The sequence below is a fragment of the Sparus aurata genome, chromosome 19 (assembly GCF_900880675.1).
Source record: "Sparus aurata chromosome 19, fSpaAur1.1, whole genome shotgun sequence".
NCBI classification, from domain to species: domain Eukaryota; kingdom Metazoa; phylum Chordata; class Actinopteri; order Spariformes; family Sparidae; genus Sparus; species Sparus aurata.
In genome coordinates, this window is record NC_044205.1 from 2,808,751 (window position 1) to 2,816,225 (window position 7,475).

At 37.1% G+C, this 7,475-nt stretch overlaps 2 long non-coding RNA genes across 2 annotated transcripts; both read left to right on the plus strand.

Moving 5' to 3' along the window:
• The first annotated feature begins 3,445 nt into the window (after positions 1–3,445).
• LOC115569576 (uncharacterized) lies at positions 3,446–4,537 on the plus strand. Its single transcript, XR_003981559.1, has 3 exons — positions 3,446–3,641; positions 4,289–4,316; positions 4,454–4,537. It is a non-coding gene; the product is annotated as an uncharacterized LOC115569576 (long non-coding RNA).
• Positions 4,538–4,736: 199 nt separating this feature from the next.
• LOC115569577 (uncharacterized) lies at positions 4,737–5,798 on the plus strand. Its single transcript, XR_003981560.1, has 3 exons — positions 4,737–4,869; positions 5,100–5,195; positions 5,621–5,798. It is a non-coding gene; the product is annotated as an uncharacterized LOC115569577 (long non-coding RNA).
• The last annotated feature ends 1,677 nt before the right edge of the window (positions 5,799–7,475 follow it).

The window sequence follows — 7,475 nt, forward strand, 5'->3', positions numbered from 1 at the left end:
AATCAGTTCTGTTGGAAGTCATACTTGGTTATGTGTTACTCATTTGAGAACAACACTCTTACAGAGGTTTGTCAGGGCACCACATACAATGACAACATCATCTAGTATGTTAACCTGTGACACTGGAATAACGGTTTGCAAAATCTTAAAGTTTTTCCACCGACCAATAACTCGTTCTACATGGATCCTCACACGAGAAAGTTGTCTAGATGTGTCCACCCCCTGTGCAGAAAGCTGCTTCTTTCCTTTTGTAAAATGAGGGATACGAAGGGTTGCGCCATAGGCCGCAAGCTCATCTCTGATGAGAAATCCTCTGTCTGCTAGAACCTCATCCCTAGGCTCCAAAAGTTTGAGGAAACCTGACTCCTTAGTGATCTGCTTGTCTGAAACCCGTCCACCCCACCCGGGAGACAGAAATGAAATTGCACCAGCTGGAGTGATTCCGATCAAGTATTTAATTGTGTTGTTGTGTTTGTAGTTTGACCATGTCTGGGCCCTGGAAGATTACTGGGTCTAGCTATGAAAATTTCTGTGCAATCTATTATGCACCGGCATCTTTTAAAGTTGCGCTTGAATATTTTTGGCATATTTTTAAGTACTGCACCCTTACTCGGCCATTTAATGAGTGGCTTGAGGACCAAGGCCATAGCAGGGACCCAGCTCCGCAAAATATTTGATATGGTGGTTTTTGATACCTGAAATCTATAAGCCAAATCACTATTACATAGGCCCAACCTTAATTTCATCAATATAATCAATAGGTGGTCCTCTACTGTAAGTTTGTTGTGAATTCTTTCTACGCTACCCATTAATTTTGTAATCAGCCACTCAAAGACCACAGAGGTCAGTCCTGTGAGAAAAATCAATTGTCCAATGTTGCACTTAACAGTGGTGTAGGAGAATGTAGATTTTTGCAGCTCCTCTTTTAGCTTTATATTTTCTTCTCTTAGTGTGTCAAACTCCTGTCGCAGGTTGACATAGTCCTCCTGAAGTTGGCTATATCTCAGGTTCAGATCATCGTACGCTCTCTTTGGAACTGGGATATCCTCTTCAGCTTCAATATAGAAAAGTTAAAAATTAGCATGTGCTGCAACCAATGCAAACAAGTTCACATCCAAGGGTTCTCACACATTTTTACCAAGGAATTTTCAAAACTTTTCCATGACAGAAGATAAGATACATTATTGATCCCAGGGAGAGATTTTTCCTCTGAATTTGACCCATCCAGGGGCCTGACAATCAATCACTTAATTGTAAGATGATATATTCATTAATATATTCATACCAGGACAATGATCCATGCTGCATTCTTGTTCTGGACTTTCAGAAGGAAGAGGTTGATTTGCTGCAGTGTCAGGTCTGTCATCTCTCCTCCTTTTCCTATGGTACCTTCAGAAACAGCAGAAATTTACAGTTAGACTAATCCATACCTAGAAACACCAGCTGTCGGCAACAAAGCTTATTCATGAGAGGAAAACAAAACAAAAAACGACTGAGAGGAGGGCAAGTCTTATCTTACCTGTCCATCTTTGAATCCGGGTTCTGGCTTTGTTTTGTGTACATGAACACAGATGGCACAAAATCAGGACTACTAGAATCCAATGACGCTTTGCCTGCAAAAATAAAACAAAAACAGGTTTGTTTAGCCTAGCAAGCTACTAGGCAAATCTAACGCTAGCGTATCAAACTTTAGCTGCATTTGATTATTATTCTACATCATACAGAAAATCACTAATGTAAACAAGACTTTTCCATATAACCAAAGAGTAAGCTTGATAGATAACCTTACCTGATATAAAGTGGGCACTGCAGACGCGAGCATTTTTGATTATGTCCTCATTCCAGTCCACACGTTTAATCGCCTGCAGCCACAGACGCCGCCGGTTGCTCTGAAATGGTCGTGATCCTGTCGGAATCCTATAAAACTTCAGTCGCCGGTGGAATAGCGATTCGTACAACCGTATACGCAACAACCAGACATGTTGATACGAGCAAACTTTGTAAATGCTTGTTAACCAGTTGCCGCCTCTTCTTTGTCAGTCAGAGCTGCCGGAAAACAACACCACTTCCGTTGCCGAAATGCGCGCGCACATATTTTATGACGTTGGCTGAAAAAGGGTCTATAATGGGGCCTAATCACTGAAATACAAATTTCTCATGTGTGTATACGTATGTACACATTGCAAATAAAGATATTACTTATTCATTCAGAAATAGGTACAAATATCACAAATCAAATGTAATGAATTGACAACCACTTGTTTCATCTATCTATCTCTTTATCAAATAATTTGCATGTATTCAACACAACGCATGTGCTGTTATGTATCCTCAAGACTAACACAAAGACTACTTTGGTCAACATAATATACTCCACCAGTATGTGAAAGTAGGCCAAGATGTATATTAAAAATTTTGATGTGACAGCGAAATAAGTTTTCGTAACCAGAGTACTGAACTAATGTGACGTGGTTAGGCATGCATGCTTCACACTAAAAAATGTTGGGTTATTTTGGTAACCCAATTTATGGGTTGTTAGTGTTGGGTTAAATTGTTGGGTTATTTTTATAAAGAGTAACCCATTTTCTGGGTTATAAGGCTAATATTTTAACCCAATTTCTGGGTTTTCAAGGATATGCACCATTTTTGGGTTGTTTTTCAGAGAATAACCCATTTTTTGGGTTAGAGGCTTGTTTTTTTTTTTATTAAAAAGTTATTTTTTTCTTGATGGGGAGTATTTTATGGAGTAATCCCATTAACATTATTTATAATCACACACCTTATGTACATGAAATGCGTCCTTTACCTTTTAAAGAGGTACTAAATACTTAAGCATGCTGTATATGAATACTGTGACCATACACAGCAATGTTGGTGGTAATAATAATAATAATAATAATAATAATAATAATAATTATTATTATTATTATTATTATAATAATGATGATAATAATAATAATAATTAATAATAATTAAAAAAAGAAATCATGATTCGATGTGGTGAAATTGGCTCAATGGCTGTCTGCCGTTTGAAATAAATTCTCTGAAAAAGGATGGGCAATGCTTCGAAACAGTGCAGTGAGCCTGGAATCCTAGAAGAAGAAGAAGAAGAAGAAGTGCAGTGGGTGGAGTTTGGAACTTGTGGTGTAGTTCAGATCTCAACTTCTCAACAATGTCGAACACCAAATAGTTGAAGTGGTGTTGTTAACTCACTATGGATTCAACATTGAAATATCAACAATTTTTGTGTTGTATGTCAAATCAACATTATTTTTACAACCATGACTTCTAAACATGTTGCTGAAATTGTCTGAAATGCATTTGACATTTGAGGAAGACAACATTTATTTATTTGATTTAATTTTTGGTATTTCTATTGGCATCAGTTTAATGTAGCCTATAAATTTTTTATTTCTACTTAAGTGCTGAGCACCTGCAGGGATAATTTTTTATTCCGAGTTAATTTCTGATTCACCCTCCGAAGCAGAAGGAGGCGCTAATGCGCATACTACAGTGATTCCTTACCGCTCTTTGAAAAAACACAGAAGAAGAAAAGTTTGAACGTTGCAGAGAGACGCTTGGCGGCTGGAAGCAACAGGAGTCAGAAAGCTTGACCTACGCGGTAGCAGTCAGGACTTACTGTAAGTTTTGAATGTTAATATTTATTCACTTTTACTTTTACGCCATGGATTGTAATAAAGTATTTTTACAGCAGAGGCAAAACTCCGCTAGCCACCATGGTGCTAACTAGCGAACCAATTACAATGAATGTAATAGTTAGCTGCCAGAACTAGCGAGCTAACATTAGCTAACCTAGGTTACAACTTGATTTCTCAGAGGAGCCAAGCTCACAAACAGTATATTTTGATATGAGATGAATGTATTTCCCATCATTGCATCTCTCTGTTCCAGTTTTTAGAAGTCAAGACAGAGTTAAGGAAGATAACTAAAGATATGATAAAGATAGTACCAGGTAACATTAATCCAATGAATGAATTCTTCTATCAACCGCCACTCCCGCCTCTGTAAATACGTTTTTTTTCTCAGACAATGTTTTAGTTTGGAAAGTTAACCCTGAATCATATGACCTCCCACATACATATATCATTGTTTATTCTACTTGCCAGTTTGATCAAGGGAAAACTAAAACTAAACTAGCTGTAGTCTGTGATATTTGGGTGAGCTAATAGTAATTAACTTGTTATATTAAGTAGTAAGTATAAGCAATTCTGTTTTAAAAGTTTTAGATGGTGGTCTTAATTTTGTCATTTTTTTCTTTGCCTTTTAGGTTGCTGGTTCCAAAATGATCTGGACGTGTAAGTTGTGCACAGCTTCTTTCACCTCCAGAATACAGTTATTTAGACACCACAGGCTGCAGCACAGCCACTATTCCAGAATCAGCCCTCGTATATGTCTCTATACTGATTGCATTTGTACATTTCCCCTTCATTAGAAAGATGATGGAGACCACATTTTCCCACCCCGACAGACCATAGTGATGTCCTGCCAGTGAACAAGCTCATGGACCTCTGGCCTGCTCTCAAAATAGAATCTTAGGTAATATGGATCAGCTCTCTCTTTTAAAGTGAAAATTATGATTCTTACTCATCTGGCCGCTTCATGAACGTGTGCTAGATTATTTAAATTGAACTGTTTTTTTAAGTGTTGTCGCTGTATTCTCCTGCTGTTATTTCAATGTAGTTGTATGCAGAGATCCAGCGGATTACGAATCAGCACCTGCCCAATACATTCTATGCTGAGCGTGACCACCATCTTCCTCGACTGATGACCTTATTCAGACAGAAGGCATCAAAAACTGGGAAGACAGCAGATTCTCTTGCTGAAATTTTAAAAATCCACAATGAACAGGTAAATAGATTATTACACATTTCATAGGTTGAACCATCACAACATTGAACAGGTTCAATAATTCAAATGAGCTTTGTGAATTGTGCAATTAGTCCACTTTGTGTTTGCCATTTGATTGCATTAAAGATGTGAACAGGGTATTTGTGGACATATGTTCTGATTTGACTGTTTAAAATCAGCTTTGTTCAGTAAATACTTCAGTGTATACAATTCTGTTTTTATCTGAATAGGAAATCCATGACATCCACACCAAGCGCCCTACTGTCCTCCACGCCCTTCCTGTGTATCTGTTCGAGGATGTTTCTGGATTTTTCAGAACCTGCACAGTGAGTCTCCTTAAGTTACTGACTACTGTCTATTATGTAAACAGTTCATCAAAATAACATGTTTTAGGACTGACCTTTGTTTAGTCTACCCATACAGTTTTCGTAATGGTCTGTTTTCTTTCTCTTCCCTACAAAGGAACTGTATTGGCGTTATGTTCAGAGTGATAAGATGTTCAGTAGAACATTTTCCTGTAAATGTCTTTTAGTTTGGTTTCAGCCACTCACACCACTTAGATTCTCTGGTAATTTGTGAGGATCTGAATCATGGATCTTAGGTTTTCCACCTCTTACAATGAGACCCAGGTCTCCCTTGTAAAAGAGGTATTGGATTTCAATGGGACTTGGTTAAAGAAAGATAAATGAAATGTCATCTGTTCTGTTCCATGTGTTAGTTTGTGATTAGTATCTCTTTTTCATTCATTCAGGACGAGTCTGATGAGCCAGAGCTTGATGGTGTTGCAGTGGGCCTCCTTGCTGTCATCAGTGACCATGACACAATCCACTTCACTACCACCCTGTGAGTCGTCATTGAAAGGAATTAGCCAGGAAGCCAAAGGCACTTTTATAGCTGATAACAAAAGCTAATTTCATTAGTGTATTATTTATTATTGTTTTTGATTACTTATTATTTTACTGACTATAAGATTAGTTGTTTGGTCAATATCAGAAATTTGTGAAAAATATTATATAAATATTTCCTAGGGCCTCAAGTGACCAAGAACACATTTGGAAGGCTAGAATCAGAAAATGTTGAGTTTTTCTTCTTAAAAATGTTGCAAATAATCAGTTAATCTACTTCTTGCATCTCTACAATCTATTTTTTGTTCTATTTATTTTAATTTATAAATGTTTATTTATTTTTCTGTTTAATTTTAACACTGAAGTGTGCTAAAAGGGAGTGGGCAAGATAATACTGTTCAGTAGCAGATGTTCATGACTTTTAGATATATTAAGTTTGTTAAGTTCAGTGTAATTGAGGCAATCAATTGCCTCAAAAATTTTAAGTTTTGGGTCACATGTTTTCAAGTAAACAAACTCAACATGTGACTAATGTGTACTTAAAACAATGACAACACAAACTAATAAACATTGAGTTTGGTTAAAATGGTGTGGTTGTGTACTTAGTGTTAATGTATCCATTTTAAGGTGTTAATTGTTGCTGGAGCTTCTGTTGAACACATCGTTACTTTAGTAAAAACAGTGTAACAAAAATATATAGTGTGTCAAACTATGTTGAAATTTCAACGTTGATTGGATTTGCAAAATCTAAATTAAAATCAATATTGATTCAATGTTGGCAAATTCACCTATGTTGAGAAACGTGACGTAGGAATGACGTACTATTAGATTAGATTTGCAAAATCGAAACAAAATTCAACGGTTATCCAGCACTAGCACCTGACGTTGATTCAACAGTGACTCAGCGTTAAAATTGGATTAATCAGTTTGTCCAATAATGTAAGACAGGAAGTAAAGGAGCCTGTTTAAGTTAAGGAAGTAGTGGAGCCCGGCATAACCCAACACTATTCAATTTAACCCAATTGCTGGGTTGAATAAGGACAAACCCATTTTTGGGTTATTTTAACCCAACAGGTTGGGTTATTTTTTTCGACCCAACTTTTGGGTTGAATATTTAACCCAAAAGTTGGGTTATGCTTAACTACAATGTCGGGTTATTTTAACCCAACTATTGGGTCAAAGACGCGATAAATTGCGCAACCCAGCAATTGGGTTAAAACTGGGTTATTTTTTAACCCAACTGTTTTTAGTGTGTTCAGAGCTGAGTTAATGCAGGTCTGATGGCTGGAATATTTCACTTATATTTACAAATACAAATCTCCACAAAGCGATGCACACAGCTCAGTGACTTTTCAATTGCCATTCAAGGATTGACAGCAGCAGTTTGAAGCTGCACAGCCTTTTAAACAAAGCCATTGTGAGACCTTTGTTCAGCGACTATCTGAAAGTAGAGGCACACTTGTTCCCTACTGTATCCACCTCACCATGGTAAATTCCTTCAGTATGTTTAACAGAAAATTAAAGTGATTGCTGTAGTATTTTAATAGAATTGGGACATTAAAACGTCAGTGGTTATTATTGTCATTTGATTGGACTGCATTTTGACAGTTGCATGATATAAAGCTAACAGCGCACTGTGTCCACAGCCCTCAGAGATAATGTTAAAGGAGATGAGGGAGAATCTGCTGACAGTCCTTGACACACCTTGTTTGCCTTGCATATTGCCAGTATTCATCAAGCATGTGTCGATATAAATGTGCC